General features: G+C 31.3%; 2 long non-coding RNA genes across 2 annotated transcripts; both read left to right on the plus strand.

Moving 5' to 3' along the window:
* The first annotated feature begins 2,017 nt into the window (after positions 1-2,017).
* LOC140181401 (uncharacterized) lies at positions 2,018-4,280 on the plus strand. The gene is made up of 4 exons (XR_011876181.1): positions 2,018-2,353; positions 3,086-3,150; positions 4,048-4,127; positions 4,258-4,280. It is a non-coding gene; the product is annotated as an uncharacterized lncRNA (long non-coding RNA).
* A 27-nt stretch (positions 4,281-4,307) lies between these two features.
* On the plus strand, positions 4,308-4,959 carry LOC112773005 (uncharacterized). The gene is made up of 3 exons (XR_003815400.2): positions 4,308-4,450; positions 4,548-4,588; positions 4,751-4,959. It is a non-coding gene; the product is annotated as an uncharacterized lncRNA (long non-coding RNA).
* Positions 4,960-11,956: the final 6,997 nt, after the last annotated feature.

The following is an 11,956-nucleotide window of genomic DNA, read 5'->3' on the forward strand; positions in this document are numbered from 1 at the left end:
AAGTTGTGTTCAAGAATCAAGAAAAGCTAAAAGAAGAGAATCAATAATATCATCCAGATTCTAGTTCCAAGGGATGCCAATATTTCTGAGCTTCAAAGAAAAGTGAGATGCCAAAACTATTCAGAAATAAAGAGCTAATAGCCCCATTCAGTATTTGGAGCTGAGCTTCATTGAAAACTCTAAGACTTGTTGTATCTTTCTCTTCTTTTTAGTCCTACTTATTTTTGGTTGCTTGAGGACAAGCAACAGTTTAAGTTTGGTGTTTTGATGAGCGGATATTTTATACCCCTTTTTGGCACTATTTTCTTAGTGTCTTTAGCATATTTTATTAAGTTTTATTATGTTTTAGTAGGTTTTGTTGTAAAATTCACATTTTGGATACTACTTTGAGCTTTTGTGTTTTTCTTATGTTTTTACGAGATTTTTGAGTGAATTTGGCAAGTTTTGGCAAACCCTGATTCAGAGGCAAAGAAAGGAGTATAGATGCTGTCAAATTCTGACCTCCATGCATTCAAACAAGCATTTCTTGAAATACAGTGGTTCAATTGATGCGCTCTCAACGGCATTGAAAAGCTAACTTTCAGGGCTTTCCAACAATATATAATGGTCTATATTTTTCTTTGGAAATGACTGCCCAAAATGGGCGTTGAACGCCCAACTTACCCCCTTTCTGGCGTTCAACGCCTCAGAAGGACCAAAGCCAGCGTTGAACGCCCAAGACTGGCGTTCAACGTCACCAAAGGAGCATCAAGGCAGTGTGGGCACCCCCTAGTGGGCGTTCAATGCCCACTCTTTCAACCTAAATGCTAGCTCAGCCCAAACACTCACCAAGTGGGCCCAGAAGTGAATTTTCGCACCTTTCTGCTTAGTTTATTTTATTTTTGTAACTTTTAATTATTAGATTAGTATATATAGGCGAAGATCACCCATGTTTAGGATCTTTAGCCTCTCCGAATTTATTTCTATTTTATCTTCTGTAAAATATGAGCGGCTAAACCTCCTAGGTTAAGGATAGGAGTTCTACTCATTCCTATGGATTAATATCATTACTTTTCTACTTCAATATATGTTTGATTTCATTCTATGATATATTGTCGCTCTTCATCTTTATGAATCTGGGGTGGAACGAAAGTATGACCCCTTGTTCTACATGAGTTCCTTACGAGTCCAGACCCGAATAGTATTGAGCTATAGCTTGAGAGTACATCACGGGTTCCAACAAGTTATTTGGGCTAATTGGGATATGTGACATGAAATCTCGTTAGTCATGGGTAATTGAGGTCCCTGTGGCGTTAAGGCTAGAATCTTAAAGAAAATACAAGTATTGCTTTTTCTAAAAATTTAACATCTTCGAAACCTTTAACATTCCTATTCTTAATTACTTCTCCAAAGTTTTTAAGCCTTCTCTTGCCCAAAACTAATCCAAAATCAATTTTTTCTTCAGTATTCTTTATTCCACTTCACGATCTAAATTTTTCTTGCCAAGGTTTGATGATCTAAATAGAGATTCTATTAGACGTTGCTTGCTTCAATTCATTAATCTTTATGGGAACGATATTCACTTACTGTGATATTATTTATAGCAATTCAATACACTTACCAATATTAGAGAGTATAATTTTGCCAGACAAAACTGTATCCAACCGTTCTTATTTTGAATGAATATTTCATTAATTAAAGTAGCTAGGTTGTAAGAAGATTGTCAATCTGTTTCCATTTTTTATAAGCTTTTGACAATATTTTGGATTTTCAATCTGCTTCTAATGCATACATTGCCGGCATAAGTCTTTCTTGAGATAATCTTTAACATCATTAGCACTAATACTGAAGAGAGCGAGTTAACATAGTATTAAAATAAGATCTCAAGACACTACAAGATTTATATTTAATTGAGGGAGTTTTTTAGTAGAGGTTTTTAAAAACCTCCAAAATCCCCTTTATTTATGATAATTTATAAATCCCCTAACAATTATTCATAATTAAAATTTATACTTCAGCTCAAAAAAACCCTCCTCTTAATTTTTGAGACCGAGTCAGGGAGAAGAGAAGAGAATGGCGATTGGCGAAGACAAAACCCTAAGTTCTCCACCTCCATCGCTGGTTCCGCCGCCGTTGCAATCGCCGGTTCTGCGGCCGTTTCTGCCACAATTGTAGGAAGCTTTTCAATCGAGCCATCTCCTCTATCAACATTATTGGTTTCAGATTTGTTTGCTTTGTAGCTACGGTTGTCGCTGCAGTTTCTGCCGCCGTTGTCGCCGCAGTTTCCGCCATCGTTGCCGCTGTAGTTGCCGCGGTTGAAAGCTTCTGAATCGTGCCACTGTTTCAGATCTATTTTCTCCTTCGAGCTGCGCTGGTATTCTTCTTCTTCTCCATATTTTACTGGTCTCTGTTTCTTAAATATATGCTATTAGAGTTAAAATCTTGTACCAATAGATTGTTCTGTTCTTCTTGAATGGTGAGTCCCACCTGGTCACGAATGTTGCCATGCAATTTATGTGTTAACACGTAATTGTTGAAGTCTATGAATTGCTCACTTCATTGGGTTTCACTGTTGAAGAAACTGATATCTTACGAGGCTACTGGGATGCTGCTGCTTCTGCTTCTGATTATGATTCAGCTCCTGCTTCCGCACCTCTTCCACCTGCAAAATGCCTTATATAGATAAATAAAATATATATAGTGGAGAAATATTTGAGAATTTATTGATCTTTGTATTTGCTACATTCTTATATGAACGTTTTGTCATGGATCTTGATTTGTAAATTAATAATATTGAAGAAATTGATAATACTGAAAAGTAATTTTCAGGTTTTGTTTGGAGACAATAAGAATTAAAACATGTCTTGCAATTTTTCTTTTATCATTTATTTGCAACATGAAGATAATGCTACTTTTGCAGCTCCAAACTTGAAGGTAGACTAGTATGTTACAGGCTCTCAGACAAAGTATGCCACTCAAATACAATTTCCATTTATACTTTGTTACTAAGAAGAAATTAATGACACACCTGGACTAATTCTATTGATTATGTCTATCAGATTGTGATATGGATTCTAATAGGCATTTGATTTGGTTATGTATGAAGGCAAATGACTAGTTACACACATGGTCCATAGAGGATGATGCTCTTGAGCGTACTATTAATGGAGAGTAAGTCTATGACCCCATATGAATTTATTTACTATTATCTTGCTTAGCACATTGGTCTCATAACTAAGAACCTGATTCCAGTTATGTTAAATAGATAAAGTAGAAGTCTGTGAAGAATGGAGGATAGGAACAGAGGAAGTTAGGTCCCTTTTTATCATTTAGGCAGTTATGGTAAATAGATAAAGTAGAAGTCTCTTATATTGAACTATCCTTGCTGCTCTTAACATTAAATAAAATTGCTAAATTGATGATAAATAAAATTTTAAATAAATACATGTTCAATTTTTATGATGCTGGTAGGAAAATGTAAAGAATTTTCTTATCTTGGATTTGCTGTTTTATGATACTTTTGCACATTTACTTTGGTTCAAGATTTTGCTTCTTCTATTCACTTGTACAAAAAATAAAAAGTACTCTTTCTGCTACATGATCCTTTATTTTTAGTTTTAATTTGGATCAGAATAGAATAGAGCTATTCCCTCTTTCTTACTTCTCGCCATATGCTCACAGTACATCTAGTGTAGTGAGTAGTATAGTAGTAGATAGGATAAACCATAGTTTTAGTTTGCTTGCTTTAAATGACATTCACTAGCAGAGAAGATTAGACTCTACTTTATCAGTGTCAACAAAAAGAGATAATAATAATAATAATAATAATAACCACTGCTCCTTATGCATGTCTTGTTTCCTAGCAAGTACGTGTATTAGTTATCGATCTACAACCTACCTATATATAATCAACTAGCTACCTTCTGTTTATGCTTAGTACAAGTACAATTACTTAGTTAATTAAAGCCCTTCTTCTTCTACCTTATTTCCTATCCTCTTATTCCTGTTTTAGTGTCTTCTTTTATTGTTTAATTTAATGGATCATATTATCCTTCAATTTCTTGACAGATAATAATTATAATTGAAGTGGGTACTGATTTTTCTCTCACCAGTTTCTTGCTATTGCTTTTGAACAAGCACTTGTTGAGGTAAGATAATAATTATATCCTATTTTGGTTTAAATATGTTAGAAGTCTATTATAGATTTGTAGTTTATCATGTTAGAAGTCTCATATATATATTTTTCAATTTCTGAAGTGTTTCAGGTTGTTTGTGCAGTTTGTGACACTAAGCAGCCGGTAAGTATTTTTCTTCCAACTTATTTCTTGGAGATGGACTAGACTGAATTTGATGCATGATTCCAGCTTAGGATTGTTAATATTCTTGCTTTCTCAATGATGCTGAATGCTTTTTTAATCAATCTGCAGATAGGGAAATAACAGTTTCATTGTGATGATTGCGGAATCTGTAGGTGCGGTTCACTTAGCTGTGTTTGAGTAGATCCATCTCTTATGTCACCTGAGTTTATGACATACAAGCTAACTTTTTATGATCTAATTTGGAAACAGGGTTGGTGGTCAAGAGAATTATTTCCACTGCGAGAAGTGTGGTATGCATTCATCATTCAACCAACATTGTGCATTTTTTTTCCCTTTTGTTTGTTTTTCCTATGCTTGTCCATACTTTGTTTTTCTTTCTTACTTTGAAAAATAAATTACTGTAAATACTTTAGTAAGGCTATATATGGTGATCAACATTTTATAATCTGCAGGGTCATGCTATTCAGTTACACTGCGTGACAATCATTTGTGTGTGGAGAACTCCATGGACATGTGCATTACTGGTTCTGTTATTGCAATTATGTAGTTAGATGATATTGAAACATTGAAGTTGTTCTATTTTATTTTTTAATGAAAAATAGTAATAGTTATGTAGAACAATATTATATGTAATTATATTTGGAACTATTGACATTAAAAACTTTTATATATAGTTACATTGTCTTAAATTGAGGAATTATTATTTTTTTAGTGTCATTGAGAAATTATTGTGCTATAAAAGATTTAGTTTTTAAATTTTAATATTAAAAATAAATTTTTTATTTGAGTAGTGTGTAAATGAGATGGAATTAATAAATGTTTTAAAATTAAAAATAAATAAATAATTAAAAGGTCTGTGAAAGTTTAAAAATCCCACAAAATAGTTAATTTTTGTTAAACTAGAAAATCAATTTGTGGGGGTTTTAAACTGCCACAAAAGTGTTTTATAACCCCCACAAAAGTTCACTATAAAACTCCCACCAAACACACACAAAAACTCCACTGAATAGATAGTGGAGGTTTATAAAAATCCCCACAAAAGACCTCGTGGCACCTCAAATTTTAGGGGTTTTAAAAATCTCCAAAAATCATTCAATGGGGGTTATAAACCTCCACAAATAGAAAAAAAAACCTCCACAAATAAACAAGTTTCTTGTAGTGAGAGTTAATCTCAAGAACAAGCAGAATTGAATCTGCTGTAATTAATCACAGAGATAGAAATTTGATATGAAAGTAAACTTTTGTATTATTGATAGATTGCTTAACTAACGGTTCAAGTACACAAGTTTGAGTTTATATATATAGAAGAGTAGCTTACTGAATGTAGAAACAATCCTAATAGAATTTAACTAGCTAATCCTAACAGAAAGGCAGCTAACAGAATTGGAATATACATTCTTGGATTTCTTCCGGTATAAGTTAAATCCCTTTTACTAGTCTTATGCTCAACATATACCACCGTGTATCGAAGCATGTGAAGTTATTAATTATCCACCAACTGTTTTTAACTGTGCATGCACTAACGATCAAATTATTTATTAAATTATTAACTAGATGATCATAATTATTAAATATATTAGTTTGAGCTTCAGGTTTGTGATGACTAGCTACTCGATAAGGTTAAGGTAGAAAAACTATAATCAAGAAGGAAAATGGGAGGCGTTTGTGTTGTTGCATGTGATGTGATAATGGAATAATTAGTTGTTAAGCTAAGAGAGGTTGGGACCTACGTATGAGTGTGAAGGCCCAAGTGATGATGTCTCCCACGTGCTCAACATTGCCCCTATATTGTTGCCTACACAATTTCATTAATTACTATTAATTAATTTTCCATTTTATTTTATCCTCTCTCTCTCTCTATATCTAATAATAACTATTTTTTTATAATTTCAGTCTTAAAAATATTAATTAATTAGTTCTTTTCACAAGTAATCATATTAAATAAACACATTGAAAAAAGTGAATACGCTTAGAAAAGAAGTGCCGATAATAGTACTTTTAAATAATTATTTTAACATCTATTTTAAGGGTTTTGTTAATTTTTTTATATATATTTTTAATAAATTTAACTAATATATTTTTTAAGAATATATGATAAATTCATTATTAATAAAAAATTTTTAATTTGTAATCTTAACATATATCTTTAGAGTAGTGGCGAAGCCATATAGATGGCCTCCCTAATTTTAATTTTTTACATATAAATTATATATAAATTTTAACTTAGTTTTCTTTAAAATTTTATTTTAGTCTTCTTTTATTGTGTAAATATTTTTGACCATTTTTTAATGTTTCATCTAACTCCGCCCTGTTTTAGAGTATAAAATAGATAAACTCATTTTTAATATACGTGATATATCATAAATTTAAAAAACTTCTATCATTAAACATAAATTTATAGATACAAGATAGATAAATTTTTATTTAATTATTTAAAATTCATTTTTTATCTTTTAATTCATGTTCATAATTATAAGTTAATATTTTTTAGTTTAAAAGGATTGTCCGTTAATCGTTATAAATACTTTCTAAGTGAATATTTCTAAAATTATTTTTATAATTTATGTCGATAATTATAAACGAATAATTGTAATTAGAAATTAGTTCAAATATACTATATTAAGAATACTAAAAGTAATAATTTTTTATGCATCATAATGCTTTACAAGTATAGTGAAAACGTGAAAAGTTTAAATTTTATTTTAATTCCTTAATGTGTGTTATTAGAGCACATATATTAACAAATATTTGTAATTACCACTTTTACCATTGAATAGTATTATTACTTTATGAAATGCTACTGCGGCATATTATTACATAATTCATTATTCATAATTAATATAAGGGTTAAGTATGATTTTGGTCCCAATATAAAAGTCGAAAATTGATTTTGTTCCCAACTTTTTTTTTGCTACAAAATGATCCCCAAGATTTCAATTTGTTTTAAAATCGTCCTTTTTACTAATTTTATTTTTTTTATTACCAAATTACTCTTCGTTAAAATAATTATAAAATAAAATAAATATAAAATAAATAAAAAAGAAAGAAAGGAAGGAATACAGAGAGAATGGGGGAGAGAAAGAAGGGGGCGCGAGAAACGGGGAGGGGGGAGGGGGGAGAGAAGGGAAGAAGGGGAAGGGAAGCCGTCGTCCCGCCGCCGCTGTCTCTCTCCTATTCAGATCAACCGCGACCCTCTCCCCGTCCTTCTCTTCTTCCCTATCTCGGATCTCCTCAAACCAAAGCTCACCGCCGGTGAGTCTCTCCTACTTCACCATGGCGCAGCAACGTGGAGTCTCCCTGCTTCACCACCACGCAACAACGTGGAGCTTCCTCTGCTTCACCACCGCCAGCGAGCCTCCCTGCTTTTCCTCCCTCAGTCCCTGTCGCATAACGAATCAGAGCCACCGCTGTCTGTTATCCTCCCTCCAGCTCCTTGATTTGATTCTGGGTTAGTTTAGTTGGATTTTAATTTTCTGTTAGTTTATTTTAGGTTATTGCATTGCTAAAAGTTGCTGTTGAATTGTTGTTGTTGTTGAATTAGCTTAGATTTGATAGAATTAGCTTAGATTATTGAATTTCTGTTAATGGTTAATTGTATACAAGATTCATGGTTGTTGTTCTTCTGCATCAGGTTGTTGTTGTTTCATTATTTTTTTGCTTCTGCTGTTCTTCCGCTTCTGGTTGAGCTTGTTGTTATCCATTGCTGCATGCTTTTGTTTCTGCGTTTGTGCATCTGCTTCTGGTTAATGTTGAGGAAGAAGATGGGTGTTGAGGAAGAAGAGGGGAGGGAGGAGTATTTTCGTTTGACGGACGATTTTAAAACAAACTGAAATCTTGGGGACCATTTTATAGCAAAAAAAACTTGGGAACAAAATCGATTTTTGACCTTTACGTTGAGGACGAAAATCATACTTAACCCTTAATATAAGGAAGCTTCGCCTTCCTTATCACAGTAGTAACTAGCTACAACTTAGTGCTGCTAATAATAATGGAGGCTACATCAAAATTATGAAATTCCTCGTGATAAGAGAGATCCAACTGCACTTCTTTAATGGAGGAAATGTTACATTTAAGAAAGCACATTAATAATGAATATTCAAAGGAGAACAATCATTAAGAAGGCATGGGTGAAGGTCCCGTAGGGAAACTCAGATCCAATAATTAGAAAAATAGAAATACGAAAATATTTAGTAACCAAAGAAAATTAGCCTAAAATAGTCATAGCTTACCTTATTTAGTATTTATTAATTGTTGTGACAATTAATGAATAATAAATAAAACAAGTTCTGATTTTTTTTTTTTTTGTCTCCCTTGATGAATAATTTATACAAAATCCATTTACGTACGCAGTTATAATAAGGATATGAGAAAGTAGGAGAGAACAACATTTTTTCTTAATAATCTAAACAATATATTAAAAAAAATTAATTTTAATTTTAAAATTTAAATTTTGAATTAATTATATTTATTTATATTTAGTGGACCTCGGATATAGTTCATTGTTCATAATTTTCGTGGTCTATAGTTGTATATCTTGATTTTATTAAAAAATAATGTTGAGCAATATAATGCTTCGAGCAATATATAAATCAGAAATTAAAATCTAATTCTTCCTTATTTTTATCTTTATTAATTATACTTATAGAAATAATATTACAACTATACTCAATATACATAAAAAATTAACTATTAAATTTATCGTTTATATAAAACACATATTAAAATATAAATTACTTTTTAAAAATAAATTTAATATTATATATTTATAAATAAATATATAGTGGCTGTTTTTTTTATATACGTAGCATTTTTTATAATTTTATTGTGTTTCGAGAATATAATAACTTTTTAGTTGCCAATTCTTTTTTTAACACAGTTTAATGTAGATAACATCGAATTCTTCTTTTGGAAGTAGTCTTCTGGAACTAGGAATAATATCTCCACTGAGCTTTTTAGCTTCCACAATAATATTTGTTATAGCTAGCACAGTTCATATTCAACTTAAATGTGCATAGCTAGCCATGTGAATGCATGCCATATATATATAGTATATATTTTTTATATATAAAATATATATATAAAATATATACTATATTGATAGCACAGCACAGCTTGCCTAAGTGTTACATACTGATACTGGTATCCAAGGCAAATTTATTTTCCGTGTTTGCGTAGTGGATAAGGGATTATACCAATATTATTTCCTCTGTGTGGATCGGAGGAATCTAAATCAAAGTTTGAGTCTCAAGTGTCTTACTAAGTTAAGGAGTTGAGTACACACATATATGTGTGTGTGAATTTGATAAAGGTAGTATGTATTTTAGGCTAGGTTTAAGTTTTAGAAAGGAAAAAAATATATAATATATATGATAAGAGAGATGTCGCACCTCAAATTCAGCTATTCCAAAACAAAATTATTTATTGTGACAGCAAGTTATCCAACATTACAATTGACTCAATCAGTTATTTCAATTCTGTTATGATTCACTTTTTAATCGGATAAGGAATTTATAATACACATTTGTGAATCATGAAAAAAATTTAATTACGCTATTAGTATATTAAAATTAGTCATAAAAATTAAATATTAGTATAAAATATATATTAAAATATAAAATACATATTAAAAATAAATTAAATAATATATATATATATATATATATATATATATCACAAGTACCACCTCGTCCCGGACCATCGCAAGAAAAACTATAACCAAAATCTTTTTTATCTGGCATTAACTTGGGACCACATGCATCCAAAGCACTTTTTACTAAGATCAATGTAGTTGTATGTAAACCTAGAGCAATAGCATGATGAATTAAGAAATCTCCGGATCCTATTGTTAAGAATAGAGAATTACTACTCTCATTTATAGCATTTAACCAACCGGACAACCATATGCTTCGCCCCGCATTGAACGCCGGACTATTCGTTGAAGATAACAGTACATCGAAGCCGTATGAAGTTTTACCATGCGCAGATTGTATTCATTGGGTAAATATGGGTTCGATCAAGATTTGTTTTTCCGGAGTGCCAAAAGCAAGCATGACATCATTATGGACATAAAGTCCCAAATTATGGAACCCCAGAAATAGGCTGGCCCAACTTAAATGCGATATTATAGCTTCTTTGTGGTCTAACATTCTTGCCAATACATTATCCTCGTTTTGTTCTGGATTGTAATCTCTAATAAAAAATATAGCCCCATGAGCAAAAGCTCCTGTCATAATGAATCCTGCGATGTATTGATGATGAGTATATAACGCCGCTTGAGTAGTAAAATCTTGCGCTATAAACGCATAAGCAGGTAAAGAGTACATGTGTTGAACTACCAAGGAAGTAATAACTCCTAAAGAGGCTAGAGCAAGACCTAATTGAAAATGAAGTGAATTATTGATTGTGTCATAAAGACCCTTATGTCCATGCCCCAATCTACCCCTTGGAGGAATGTATGCTTCTAAGATCTCTTTTATACTGTGGCCAATCCCGAAGTTGGTTCTATACATGTGACCAGCTATCAGGAAAAGAATCGCAATAGCTAAATGATGGTGCGCAATATCAGTCAGCCATAAGCTTTGCGTTTGTGGATGGAATCCCCCAAGAAGTGTTAGAATGGCAGTTCTATGCTTATCGTATATATTTCTCTCAATTCTTTTAATTTTTATGTCTAGGAAACTGGCTTATTTAGTACTTTCTATTTTTTATTACTTTTCTATTTGAATCTTATTTCAAGATTTTTTTCTTTTAGTGTCGTTTTTGTTCTATTTTCCTTTCTTTCAGTTAAAAAGAACTCCAAAGTCTACTTTTTTGTAGATCACGGTAAGAGAAAGAAAAATTTCTAATATTTTTTCTATTTACTTTTTCGATATTTTTATCTATCTATCTATCTATCCGAGTAATTAATATTAATTGAATTAAAATATTTTAATTAATATTAAATAAAATAATAGAAATAATAAGAGAAGAGACTGTAAGAAACAATTTGAGAAGGTGCAATTGTCCGAGATGAATTTCTAATTTACAGGTCCGCGAATTTATGAACATATTAAGCCTAAGCCGGTAAAAGAACTAAATTTTAGTCGATAAATTCTGTACTGTAATTCTATTCTGTATAATCAAAAATTTAAGAAAAAGGACCGAACCTTTGATTCTTTCGAGTCTTTTTCTACCGTATTTAGAGAATTCCTTGTACTGCAGTACTAGTCAGACATAGTATATATAGTGAAGAAGACTATTTTACTTTGTGTTTTTTCAACCCAATAAATTAGAGCAATATGATTATGTCACTGTTTTCAGATTTCAATATCCTACAATAGAAAACAGTTATTAGTTTTTTATTGTTGTAATATAAGAAAAATAGTTGGAGAATATTAAGCACAGTAGAAATCAAAATAGGGAAAACGAGATTCTAGGATTCTAGGAGAGATTTTATTTTTTATCTTTTCCTAGAGTCCGATTGTTTTTTTATTGTAGCAAAATATCGAAATAGAAAAAATTTTCTATTCTATTTATATAGAATAATACTTGTTGATTCCCTTCTTTGAGCGGAACCTTTATGAGATAAGATAAAATATCATCTTAATGAATACAGTATACCACATTATGTAGTGGACAAACAAAAGAAGGGGGTTGACCCAACAATAAGATTTCGAATA

The sequence above is a fragment of the Arachis hypogaea genome, chromosome 18, assembly GCF_003086295.3.
Source record: "Arachis hypogaea cultivar Tifrunner chromosome 18, arahy.Tifrunner.gnm2.J5K5, whole genome shotgun sequence".
NCBI classification, from domain to species: Eukaryota; Viridiplantae; Streptophyta; class Magnoliopsida; order Fabales; family Fabaceae; genus Arachis; species Arachis hypogaea.